We start from the raw sequence: 14,012 nt of genomic DNA, 5'->3' as shown, positions 1-14,012 counted from the left end.
TTGCTGGGACCACCCTCTCTCCCGTCTCGTCTTTCCCGCCCTCTGCTCGCGGCTGAGCCCGGAGCAGCTCCGGCCGGATAATCCGCCGTGGCACAGGAATGCGGGGATGTTCTGTGGGATTTCTGTATCAGCACAGGGCAGCTCCGCGCCCGCGGGTGACCCCGATGTTCTCGCAGGTCTCTCTCGCCCCTCATGAGCCCTGCAGGTCTTGCACTCCTCACCCTGCAGCTCCTCGGGAGTGGATGGAGTGGGAGAAGTCACGGGAAAGCTCTGCAGACGCCTCGGTGACTCCCAGTGCCGGGACTGGTTTTGCAGCAGGCAGGAACGTCCCGCAGTGACACCCCTCAGTGACATCCTGCAGGGACATCCCTCAGTGACATCCCTCAGGGATATCCCTCAGGGACATCCCGCAGTGACATCTCGCAGGGACATCTCTCAGGGACATCCCTCAGTGACATCCCGCAGTGACATCCCTCTGGGACATCCCGCAGTGACATCTCTCAGTGACATCCCGCAGTGACATCCCGCTGGCTCCCTCCCAGCCCCCCGGGCACCCCTGGGCCCGGCTGGCTGCCCCCAGTCTCAGCAGCTGCCACGGGACTGAAGCTGCGCAAGGGAAGGTCCAAACCACCGCATCTGCTTTGGACACAAACCTGTCCCTCCAGACCGGGGTTGCTCGGAGTGAGGAAGAGGAGGGACAGCGGGGATAGTTGCCCCAGACCTTTCCTTTCACTTGGGTAGGAGAAGAAATCGCTCCGGGTTCCGCATGTGGAGCCTCTGTTTAGGAGAGGGGGAGGGAGGCACAGATGGGCGAGCCCCTGCTCCGTCCGACCCCTGGCACTGTCCCGTCCCCATCCCCCGGCTCCTCGGCAGGGCACCCCATCCCCTCCGCCCCTCTCCCTCCGCTCCTGTCACAAGCACTGGCGCCAGCGAAGGAAGATCTCCTCTGTCCTGACTGCACCAATTTCTTGGCGAGGTCAGCGTGGCTCTTGCTCAGCACGTCCCGGGTGACGAAGGCAGGGGACAGTGACAGTGACAGTGACAGTGCGGCAGGTCGCCCCTTCCCGAGAGAGCCGGTCCGGGCTGCTGAGCTGGCTCCGCACCCGGCTGGGACCATGCTGAGCACAAACCCTGTCAGGACCTGCTGCGCCCCAGGCTCCGCAGCCCCTCGGGAGCTCTCGGCTGCCAGGACCCAGCCGGGGAGCTCCAGTGACCGTGGAGCCCTGGAGCGAGGGGTCTCCCTTCCCCGGGGGTGGCCCTGCCCCTGCTCCTCCCGGATGCCCCTCGGAAGGGAAGCGCAGCCCCACGCCGAGCCCTGGGAGCCACCTGAGCGCGGCCAGCCCCGGCGCTGCCCCGAGAGCCCCGCGGGCACGGGCGATGCTGTGCCCCTAAATCACATCTCGGGACACATAATCCTGACTTCACACTTTTTCCCAGACAATATCTTTCCATATAATCTTAATGATTCCTGCTGCAATAACAAATAGGCAGCCCTGAGAATAACTTCACACTTAATTGCTCGTGCCAAGAATCTCACCACTTGGCCCTTCTCTGGGTGTTTTCCCTCCAATCCATCTGCACAAACAGAAGTGGGCCAGTTCTGTGCCTCAGGAATGAGGAGATAAAAAGGCAATAATTTATTTTTCCACTAAAGCTAGAAGTATTTTATAGAATTTGCTAAAGTTTTTGTTTCAGGAAATTTCATCATGTCTCCAGGAAAAAAAAAAAAAAAAAAAAAAAAAAAAAAAAAAAAAAAAAAAAAAAGCAGCACCTAATTGGCCTCAGATTTTCTAACTCCCTTTTCATTTTTGTAATATGAGGAGGTCTAGGTCATCTCAAGGTCACTGCAGTTAGTGTTGCTTTAGTGCACCTCTGAGGATACCTCGTTTCTGCAGCAGTTTTTCCTTGAAAAACAGCCTTAGCCTGCTGCTGTAACAGCCACTTTCCTTGGCAACCAGTTGCATTCCTTTAGCATATGGAAATATTTTTTAAAACACATAACATATAGGGCTGCTTGTAGGTGAAATTCTCCAACAGAAATGGAACAAATGCTTCTAAGCCCTTTGAACGGTGCTGTAAAAAAAAGCTTTTAACAGAAAGCTGCCATTTCCCATTATCTACACTGGGATCTCAATGTCAAAATAAAATGCTGGTGGTTATCAAATTAATAAAAATGTTTTGCTTGGGAAAAATTTAATTTTACCATGCTCCCAAGGCTTCCTGGTGTGTTGCCATGCTGGTTTACATGGCTTTAGGTGGTGAGGTCATTCCAGCATGGGGTTAGCTTGATTTTTTTGGTCTATCTCAGTGAAGCTGTGGATTCCAAATCATCTGTTTTAGAAAAACTTGATATGCAGTATCTTGAAAATGTAGCAAATGCTGAGTCTGCATCTGCTGAAGAAACAGAGTTTAAAAAAGATGTGTTTGTACTTGAATGACCAGATTTTTCTGAACAGGTAAGGTCAAAAAAGAGAGGAGGCACCAGCACAGAATCCCAGAATGGTTTGGGTTGGAAGGGACATTAAAGCTCATCCAGCTGAGCTGGATCCATGTCCTGAGTTACTGCTCAAGGTTTTCCTTCAGAGAGACCAGCCCAGGTTGGAATTATTGGGGGTTTCAACTGCAGATTTAAAGCAAATCTGATGCTTTCTATGAGTTGCCTCCATCTGGGTTGGTCCCTTTGTGCTGCTGCTGTCAAAACCTGGCAAAATTTTCCAAATTGACCAAGGAAAAGCCCAAATGCGAATGAAAACTGGAGAGGAAGCCTGGGCAGGTGTGTGGAGGGAACAGCTCCTCATCCCTGATCCTTTACACAACAGAGTATTTTAAATTTGCTGAGGAAAGGCAAATGCCTGCATCTAGGGGGAAGATAAACGGAGAGGATGGAGCAGTGAGATCCTCAGGGATCTGCCACAGCCCTGGTGCATCTTCCCAAGCCTTGGGAGGGCTCAGGGAAACAGGGAACAGCTCCCAGAGCTGGGCACAGCCCACAGAGCTCATGCAGCTGGGCCAGCTGCAGCATCTGCCAAGTTCCTGATGGCAGCTCCCGGCCTGTCAGGCTGGGAAAGGACCCCAGAACTCGGTGATGCCACATCCAGGAAAATAACTACAAGCAGAACTTGGGAAGAGTTGTTGTGGAGTTGTTTTCCCATATGAGAATCTTTTTCAGGCGAACATGTGGTTGAACAGAGTGCCGGGCTGGACCTGGGGCTGAGGCATCTCTGTGCTTGTTGGTGAAAAGAAAAGGGAGAGCCTGTGCTGCAGCTGGAGTCTCCTGTCAGGGGTTCCTGTTCCTAGCTCTGACCTTGCAGTTTCTTTGGCACAGTGTGGGGGGTGCCTGTGCTTGTCTATCCTGAAAAAAACCATTGTTTTTTCTCTAGCAGCATCCTCATTGCTGTGGGAGGATTTGTGCCCAGTGCCAGGGACAACTACCACTGTCCCAGGCTGCTCCAGCCCCAGTGTCCAGACTGGCCTTGGGCACTGCCAGGGATCCAGGGGCAGCCACAGCTGCTCTGGGCACCCTGTGCCAGGGTCTGCCCACCCTCATGGGGGAATCTCTTCCTCAGTAATCTCAACCTTACTCTCTCTCAGTTTAAACCCACTCCCCCTTGTCTTGTCACTCCACGTCCTGATGAATTGTCCCTCTCCAGGTTCCTTGCAGCCCCTTCATACCCTGGCAGGGGCTCCACACGAACTTCCCTTTTCCAATCCTCACACCCAGCTGGGGTTTTGGTGAGCATAACATGGCTTGTTTGCACCTCCTGCTTCATCCTGAACATGTTTTGCCTTATTAGGCAAATAATAGAACTGGAAAAGACACCAGTAACAAATCCTGAGGTTTTCTGCAGATAATTTCCTGCAAACACTCATTTCTAGGAGTCTGCTGGTCAGAACTGGCTGAACACCCCAGCCCAGTGAGCTTCCCTCTCAGAGTGTTGGTGAATTATTTGCTATGACTTGCCCTTGGCTATTTTCTGAGGGTGATTAATTATGTACCTTGGGTGCTCTTCTCTTGTTTTGTTTTTTTCATCATGACTGGAGAACTGAAAGAAGAGCAGTGAAATGAGGAAATTCAAGTTGCCACTTGGACTTCCAGCAGGAACTGCAGAGCCAACACACATTCATGGGAGAGCTGGCGAGACTCTCACTTCTTGCAGCGCCTCTGTGACCTCCTGGCAGTTCCTCAGCCCACTGCTGAGTGTTTAACTTGTCCCCTGTGACACAACCCAAACATGCTGGGCCATGCTCCTTCCCAGCTCCTGCAGGCACAACAGGCATCCAGATGATCTTCCTTTTTAAGGAAAATCAACATTTTCAGGAACCTCATGGTGTCCTTTTTCCTCAGCCAGGGCTGTGGTGTGAGGACAGCACAGAGCTCCTGGGAGCCACAGGGCCACAGTTTGAGGGCAACAGCAACACAAACCCAAGGCAAGCTTTAATTTAGCTACTTCTCAGACAGTTCATGGTCATCTGTGCCACATCAGGGACTTTGTTTTTCCACTCCTGAGGAGAGCTGAGCACAAATCCAGCCACGTTCATTCCCAATAACACAACCCCCAGTGGCAGCAGGGGTGTCCGGGTCGTGTCTGGGCTGGCACTGGGAATTCTCCTCAGCTGAGCCCCTCAGGCACACAGGGCTGGGGCTGCTCTGGCCCAGCCATGCCCAGGGAAGGGATGGACACCACTGGGCTCAGCTTTGAACTGAAATGGAAGACAGTGTCCCCAAACCCAAGGCAGAGTTGAGAGGCAGTGGCCAGTGCAGCGGTTTAAAGCCCAGCCCTCAGTGGGTTGCAGGGCTGCAGAGAGGCCATGGTGGATATGCTTTCCTTTTTCAGACCTGGCAATGAGTTCCATGCCAGCCCTTGGTGATTTCAGGGCTGGTGGAGATGTGGAGCTCCATTAGCTCCTGTCCCAGCACCAGGCAGGGAGGAACTGAGCTGTGTCTGCTGTTCACACACAGCAGAGGAGCAGGTGGGATCTGGACTCACACATCCACAAAAATGGCATTTTGGTGCCACAAAGGGCTCTCGCAGCTCCTGTGAAAAGCCTGGGCTGAACCTGGGATGCCAGAGTCAGGTTGCACATGGAAATGGGGGTGTGGAAGCCAGACCCAGGAATGGATGGGGGGGATCTTGCAGTCCAGGCTGCATCCCTGGTCCCAGGTGGAGACTTGGATCTGCAAACAGAGCCATGGCAACACCTCACCTGTGTGAGCTGATTCTGCACCTGCTTGGTTAAAAACCATCAGCAATGCCCCTCCTGAGCCTTCTTTGTGCTGCCTCCCTTCCTGCAAAACAAACAGGAACTGGGCTGTGGGGAATGTTCTCTCTCGTGGCAGTTCTACACAGAACAAAAATGCACATATGATCTAGCATCTGCTTCTTTTCCCCAATAAACTGCAAAATCAACACACACAAATATGCTTATGTGAACAGGCCAGAAAAACAGCTGGTTCATCAAAGCAGAGGGGCACACTTGGCTCTGCTGGGCCGGTGTTCAGCAGGCTCCCATGTATTTATAAAGTGAGGAAGTGGAGCATATTTGAACATGCAGGTGTATAAATATTCCTGCCAGACCTACTGGAGTGTTTGAAGTCTCCCTGAAGCCGCTGGTCTGACTCACCCCTTCCCAGGGAACGCTGCCCCGGGGGAGCTGCTCTGCCAGCCTGGAGCTGGCCCCTCTGGCAGCCCTGGACAGCCCTGGACAGAGGCAGCGTGCCCAGGACACCCCCAGCTCTGCCCTCCTGCAGGCCCTGGGGCCAAGGCAGGGCTGGGTGAAGCTGCCCCGGGCTGGGAGGGTTGGGGTGGCTCCACAGAGGTGCTGCAGGCAGATGGGGGGGCTGAGCATTTGCTTCCTTGGCCTGGCACCCAGGGAAGGAGGCTGCAGCTTCCCTGACAAGGTGGAAAATCTGGCCCAGTTCTAAAGCCTGGACTTGAAAGCCAGTGGTTCCACCACTGGTTATTGTTACAGCTCCCCAGTAATCCTGAGCAGGGGGAGCAGAGCAGCAGCGCTGGCACGGGGACACGAAGTGTAGATGCAGCACAAATATTCTGTCAGGTGCTTCCCAGCCCTGCCTTCCTCTGGGTGCTGTCACTGCTGCACATGGCAAAGTAAATCCTTTCATAACAAAACACACACAACCCCCCAGCCCAGGCACACACCTGCACAGCAGAACCCAGCACAACCTTCCCAACAAAGCTCCTGGAAGGTCTCTGTGCACTGTGGAGTAATCTGGGGCTTTATTTAAGCTACAACCAGCCCAGCACAGGTTGATGTGCTTCTACAAAATGAGTTTCCCCAAATTTCAGCTCCTTTTCTGTGTGTAGCTAGAGTGTCTAAAGCTAAATAATATATATATTTGATATAAAAATAATTGATATATTTTTCTCAGTTAGAGCCTTTTCTTTTTGTCAAATAGGCCTTCTACATGGAAAGTTTAGAGTAGAATCATAGAAGGGTTTGGCTTGGAAGGGACCTTAAAGCTCATTCAGTGCCACCCCTGCCATGGGCAGGGACACTTTCCACTGTCCCAGGCTGCTCCAAGCTCTGTCCAGCCTGGCCTTGGGCACTGCCAGGGATCCAGGGGCATTTGGGTGACCTGGGCTGTAAAAAGCCGCAGACTGAATCTTGATGTAGAAAATTGAGAATAATTGTTTCTGTGGTTCCTGGTGAAGGAGCTCCCTAATGTGAACAATATTTCCATCAGGATAAAGAAAGTCAGAAATTGTACTTTATAATGTGAGCTGAAGAAATCACTTATGGGTGTTACATGATTGGATTTTCCAATCTAAGAGTTATTTTCATTATATTATGAGAGTTTTCTAATTCTGATAAGCTCTATGGAAGAGCTTGTCCAGCTTCCACTGTCTCTCAACAGTGGAGTAACAACCCCTGACCTGGATCCATTCCCACATCCTGCCAGTCCCACCTGCCCCTTGCTCATCATGACACTGATGAAAGCCACTAGATGTCACTGCTATATTGCACTAATGAAGTTAAAATAATATTTTTCTGGCAATAAATGTCCTGACTCATAAGGAAGTTGGTTTATAAAAGCTGTGGATAGTTTGGATTCCTTCCAGTTAAAAAACAAAACAAAATTTCTTTTTCTTTTCTTTTTTATTTCACTAAAAATATTGGATCCAAGTTCAAAACACTCATTTCACAAATAACATTGATTTGTATTTTAAAAGGAGGAATACTTTGAAGTTAATACCAAGTAAAGAAATGTGGTCTGTGGCTCTGTGAAATGAGATGATGGGAAAAAATTATATCTGAAGGTCTGCAGTGCTAAAGACAAGGCTTGACTAAAGGCAGGACTGGAGATAGTCAGGGATACTCCTGTTCCTGTGCTCAACAGAGAGGGAGGCAAAGGGCCAGTGAAATAACAGTAATAGCAGCAATAATATTCCATTAATGTGCCTTTCATGTCCCAGGCTTCCCACTACAGGGCAGGACAATCATCCCTTCACTCAGCAGCAACAGGAACCACCCTTGGCAGCTGCCAGACATCACTTTGGGAAGGGCTGCTCCAATCCCAAACACCACCAGGGCCTTTAGGGAGCTGGTAAAGTGCATTTTAATGGAGCAGCTCCGGGTTTGCCCACAGTGCTGGGGCTCACTCAGATTCCTTCATCTGTTTCTCTCTTCTGCAAGGGGAGGGTGCTTTGTGTCTGGGTTTCGTGTTTCAAGGTTTTGGTTATTGAAAAAGCTGGCAGGTGAGCTCAAAATGTAACTGCTTCTGGGAAGAAATTTAATGTATCTCAAGTGGCTACCTGAGGATTCCTTCTCCAAATGAATCCTTGAGTTTTTCTCCTGATGTCACCTAGGACAGAACTGGCTGCTGCAGGTAATGAACATCCTGAACTCCTGACAGTGGAAGATGCAGAGAATGTCCTAAATTCTAATAAGAAAATGCTCAGAGGAGGTTGAGCCTCCCTTATCTGTAATGGGAAGCTTTTTTGAAGATCAAGAATGCAAAGCTCCTTCGGGACAGGATGGGAATGAGAGGGGTATTTTTGCCCCATGGGATTTCTTCACCTTCTCTCTACCAGTAAGTGACCTGGACATCCTCATGCCCCTTGGGAACCAGCATTTTGGTGTGGATGTAAGAACAGAATTGGAAGGGCAGTGATTTCTGAGCCTGTCCCCACTCCTTCATGATTTTTTTATCCCAGTAGAAGGAGCTGAAGTTATTGGCAATTTGCTGAGAACTATTTCTCACTGTGAGGAGGAGCCTGAGTGCAGCTGCAGCTGAGCAGGGCCTCATCCCTGTGCCTGGGAGCAGGAAATGTGGCTGCTTTGGGATTCCTGCCCATGAGGAGGATGGAGAAAAACCATGCTGTGGGTACCTGTGGGAGGGAAAACAATCGGAGTTCTTGGCAGGAGTGGGTTTACTCTTGTGTCCTGTGTGGAATGTGGGTGTGAAATGAGTGTAACCCAAACTCCGGGTTTTGTCCACACAGGAGCAGCTCCTGGACCAGCACCAAGGGTTGGTAAGGTGCTTTCTGAAGTGGCTGGAGCTGGGCTGGACTCAAAGCCTGAGACACAGCCCACCGTGCAGGGGAGGGGTCTCCTGTATGTCTGCTCTGGCCCAGTGATGCCTCTGTTCTCATGTTAATTAACACAACTGGAACGGGTGAATTTCTGTTTGGGAAGCACTTGGGGACTAATGGTGCTGTATCACTGCAGGCTCTAATTAATCACCCGGCATCCAGCAAAAAACTCATCCAGAGCCATGCCCAGAGTAACTGGAACTGGAGGGAAATCTCTCCCGATGGGCAGTGCTACAGAGTTTGTGTGTTCCACATCCAGGTAAACTCCCAGCCAGAGCAGGACTGAGACAGAGAAACACAGAAAGGCAAGAATAACTCACTTCACTGGCTCAAGTTACTGACAAAGGCATGAAAGCCTCAGCCTGGAGGATAAATTATGAGCTATCAACCCAACTAGAGCCATAATAAGAAGGGAGGAATCAGATGAGTAAGGCAATAAGGGAAAAGCAAACACTGTGGGTAATGGCAACACAAGGTTGGTTCCCTAGAAGTTGTCTGACCACATTAGATAGCACAGCTCAGTGGCTGGGGCTGGGCCCAGTGTCTAGAGAATAAATCAAATGGGTTTTTTGTTGTTGATAAAACATTCTCTCCACAGCAGATGGATTTAATATTTCCTGGATCCATACCGTTCAAGCCCAGCAGTGGAGGTGCTTTTCCAGGTCTGCACTATTGATGGCTTCGTTTCCAAGGGGTGCAGACTCCGAGAGTTCTCCCAGGACTTGTTGCTATAAACTGTGATTTTTGTCTGTCTCTCTCCTTTGATTCCTTCCTCAGTTTATTGACTTTCTGTACTCCTGATCCACTTCACTTCCCTGGGCCCAGTTAATTCCTCCCACCCTTCCTCTCACTTCCTTCTCTCCCCTGTTCCTCCTTTCCTGGCACTTCCATGCTCTCCTGCTCAGGGTGTGGGGACCATGGACTGGAAAGAAATCCTTCACTGTAGGAGTGTGAGGCACTGGCACAGGGTGCCCAGAGAACCTGCGGATGCCCACTGGGTTCTGTGCATGAACACATCGTGCTGCCACGGGATCCTGTAAATCCATAGGACCTGAGGTATAAGCACTGCCAGCTTCCTCCGTGGAGCTGTGTGATCTGTCCCAGGCTCTGGGAGGTGAAAAGGATCTGGGGTAAACTCCACTGTGCTCTGGAGGGAACCAGAGTGGTTGATTTGGTGTGGGATTTTCTTCAGATAGAGAGTTTTAATTCCAGAGAAGTGTGGGACCTGGCACAACCCAGGAGTGTGAGAGCTGCCCCCTGCCCTGGCCAAGGGCACCATACCACAGTGAGCTCTGATTACACAAGCAGTTAATTGAAATGGCAGGAGGACTGAGTGCCTAGGAGGGAAGGTGAGCTTTGGATGTGGAGAAAATACAAAACGGTCCTTAACTGGCTGTGAATCCTTCAAAGCCCATCTTTACGAACAAAATAAATTGACCACAAACGAGTCAAGAAAAGAGCAACCACTTTATAGGCCAAGTGCCCCAGCAGTTCTGTAGCACCAATTCTGTCCCCATCCTGAGCAGAAGCTTAGACTATGTTCTTCAACAAAAGCTTATATGTGCAATTAAAACTCAACTTTATCCTCCCATACTTTTTGCTGTCCTTCAACAGTAGAAAATGGAATCACTGCAAAATTTTTTGAGTAACAGAAAAAACTTAGCTGTTAGTGATTAGTGGTTTATTTATTTTCTCAACTAATTTAGTAAGAGAAGCTGAATTTAATGTCTTACTCAGCCTGTAAAGCCTTCCTCCTCGTCTCCTCCAGCCCACTTCCTCTGAGTTCAGCACTTCCTGCAGGTAGACATGGTGCTCGCTGTTGTTCCACAATGACTAAGTTCTCCTGAATTGTGTTATGTTTTAATAACAACAGGAATTACGTTTTCTGCTACCAAAACCATTTCATTATGACACATCCAAAGACATGAAACCCTCTTGTGCAATAATAAGGGGAAAAAAAGAAGTCTTTCCATCCACTAGTAGAAAAGAAGCCTCAAGAGATCAGTGCTATAATAAGAAGAAAATAAACATGAGTCAGTTTAGAAAAATGCAGCTAATGTGTCTAAAGGAAACTGCAAGTACTTAATCAAACAGGCATTTGGGAAACAGTGTTGTTAGACATGACCTGGGAGTTACAGGGAGACAGAAAAAGAGATATTAAACAGATAATTAGGCTTTTTGCTGAAATGGCACTGTCAGCATGGGATTTGGGATATTGTGTTCAGCTGTGTGCATCTCAAATGATGGGAGGTACAAAGGAGTTGTGGGGATTGAGTAGCCATGAAATAAGCACGTGAGGGACACAAAAGAATTGGGAAAGAAATGGGGGGAATAATTAATAAGAAAGTACATACTGAGAGTTTGACTAAGGGATGGTACAAGAAAAGGTAAAGGAGTTCAAACATGGGAAAGCACTAAAGGGAAGAGGAGTCACACAGGGAAACACATGAGGGAGAATCTGAAGGGTGTGAGGAAAGACAGTTATAGGTTGACAAGCAAGAGAGGACTGAGACCTCTTAACACTCATAAGAGCTGCTCCATCCTTTCCTTTTATTTCAAATAAAGACATGGCAGGACCAGGAAATACTGGACTAGCTGCTGGAGTAACTTTGGACAGAAAGAGGAAGAAGGGCTAAGAGAGCAGAAATGAGGTCAGTCTGTAAGCTCAGGGCTGATCCAGTCTCATCCCACTGATGCTCTTCGGGGTTTTCATGTCCCAGCTCCAGCGGGTCCAAAGGCTGGGTCAGGTTTAGTGGGGCTTATTCAGTTCTCTTGTAGAAGTGCTGTGAACTTTCTAACTGGGGCAGTGGCTGACACTGGAAGGATTCCTATTCCCTCCAAAGTTTGGAGGACAGGGTACAACCTCCCCTCCTCACCAATTCTTCCAGTCTTGAGCTGCTCAGAGTTTCTCAGGGCTGCTGCTGCTCCCGAGGGAAGGATGGCCAAGGTGCAGGGGCAGATGTGAGCAGTGTTTCTGCTTTGGTACTGCAGCCCCCTTGGCCAGAGATCAGAGAAGAAGAGACAATCTAAAACTTTTATTGCTAACAAAAAGTTAAAGGCATCTTTTCAAACCTTACAGTGAAAGGTTCACTTTGATTCGCATCTGACTTTCTCCAGTCTATTTGCACAGCTTTTCCTGTTACACAGAGTATCAGATGAAAAATAAAATCGCTGATACCTGGGAGGTTTTGGGCCTGGTTGTGACCTCCGTTTGACGTGAGAAGGAGCCACAGAGACAGAAAATTGAAAGTTTGCAAGAGCCTGTGGAGTTTGCAGAGCCATGACCTGCAAGTCCCTCTTGGTGGCTCCTGGACCCAACAGCAGAGCAGAGGGAAGAGAATCAACACGTCCCCACACCTCCCTGGGAAGGGAGAGCTCCCTGGGAATCAGCACCTCCCTGCCGGGTGCAGGGTGCCAGCCTGAATTCCTTACATAGCAGCCTTCCAGTCACAGGCAACTGCCAATGGAGCTCTGGCCCAGCCAGGCCAAACAAAAAGTTCCTCTTGAATATTAAAATTAGAAATACGATCTTGCTCAGCACAGTGAGAGCAGTGGCTCACACGGGCGTGGGGTGGTTCTGACAGGTTTAGGACTCTCTCCCCTCCTTTCCAGAGCTGCAGGTACCTGCCCTGCTCTGACCTGTCACAGCTCTACTAATTCAGGACTGCCCAGCACAGGCTCTGGCTCTGGGGAGCGCAATGCTGCCTCTACTTGGGCATGAAAAAAGCAAGAGGGAGTCTCATTTTTACTTCAAAGCTTTTTTCACAGTGTTTTGATGATGCACTGAACCTCTAATGTACATGTTACTTCTATCTCTTTGGGGATGTAGAGAAAGGGGATGAGGAGCTTGGGGGAAGCCAAGCAGCAGAGCCTGGTGTCCTGTGGAGTTGTCAAGCACAACAAACAACTGACTTAGAGAAAAGTTCTGAAGTTTAAATACTGCTTGTAGCACAAAAAGGGTCTTTGTTTCGTAACTCCCATCAACAAAACGGAAAAGCTCTCTGCCTGGTTGGAAATCCCCTGCGTCCTCACGTGCAGGATCTTGGGAAGAGGCAGAGGGTGGCAGGCACACACTGAGAGAGCCCTTGGTCTGTGCCTTACCTCAGCATTGGTCACCACTTACATGTAACAGGGCTTGGGTAGGCTGGACAATGGAGTCTGCAGCTGGAAGTAAAAAACCAGCCCTGAAGCTGAGCCTTGAGTGACTTTGGCTGTTAATGGACTTGTCCCCGGGGCAGATGAACTGTGACATGCACCAACAGCAAAATTTGTTCTTTCACAGTTCAAGTATTTTAGCTTCAATTAATAAAAATGCAGCAGTTTTCTGCATCCCAGCAGAGCCTGATTTCTCTGTCACTATGGAACAGTGAGCAGTTAAAGCTTCATCATCATCTGAGCCTGGCTTGGCCGGGGAGCTCTGCAGCTGCAGCCCTGAGAGCAGCGTTAGGCCTGGCTCTGAGATACGACTGCAGTGGGACTTGGTGGGGTGGGAGGGGTGGTTGTTAACTTGAATTGCAGACTTCTGGGCTATTTTCTCTTTGATTCTTGGTAGTGAAATATTCTTTCCTCACTGCTCCAGTCCAGCCACATGGGTGTGCAGGGGACAGTGCTGCCCAGCACGATGCCAGCTCTGTCCTGCCATGGCTGGGGTGCTCCTGGGCATGCAGAGCCAGCAGGGTTTGCCACTGGGTGAGACTTCTACATCAAAGAGCTTTATAAGCAGAACCTCCAATGTGTTTGAGGTTTGCCCATCACTGCAGGATACTTCCCAACAGCATATTTGCTCATTAAAAAGCAGCCAGACTTGTTCCTGACGGCGTTATGGTTTGTTTGGATCCGAAGCTGCCTCCAGGATCAATGGGAGTGTGCTCTTGGAAAGGGCTGTGCAGAGATGGGGAAACCTCAAACATTTTGGAGGTTCAGTTTGGAAACCTCTCTGGTTTGGAAGCCCACCAAAAGCATGTCATGAGATGGTTGGAAGACTGGGTGGGGTTTACATCTGAGGACAGAGTGCAAAAGTGAGAATTGTTTAGCTTGGAAGAAGAAATGGTTGGAGAGTATGTGAGTGAGGTGTTTAAGAAAGGTACTGTGAAAACGAATCCACTCCTCAAGATAACTGTTCTCCCTAATATGAGAGCAAGGGGTCATTTAGCAAAAAATGAAATGGAAATTATTTTATCGTGGACTATTTAACTGGACAACTTAGAAGTCATAATCCCCAAAGGCAAAGACAAGAACTGGTACAAACAGCTTGATTTAACAGAAATGCCATTGAGTTTGAGACTGTTGTGTTCCCCTAAGCAGTTTTCCCTCTATGTGATTTGCCTGAGAAGGTTTTAAATGAATTGGGCTCCTCAGCACCGCAGGGCAAGGAGCTCCTGGAGCTGAGGAAGGGCCTGGAGCATCTCCATGCCCAGGAAAGGCTGAGGGAGCTGGGGCTGCTCAGCCTGGAGAGGA

This window comes from Prinia subflava, chromosome 16, assembly GCF_021018805.1.
Source record: "Prinia subflava isolate CZ2003 ecotype Zambia chromosome 16, Cam_Psub_1.2, whole genome shotgun sequence".
NCBI classification, from domain to species: domain Eukaryota; kingdom Metazoa; phylum Chordata; class Aves; order Passeriformes; family Cisticolidae; genus Prinia; species Prinia subflava.
The sequence above is the reverse complement of the archived record's forward strand: the minus strand, read 5'-3'. Positions refer to the sequence as shown.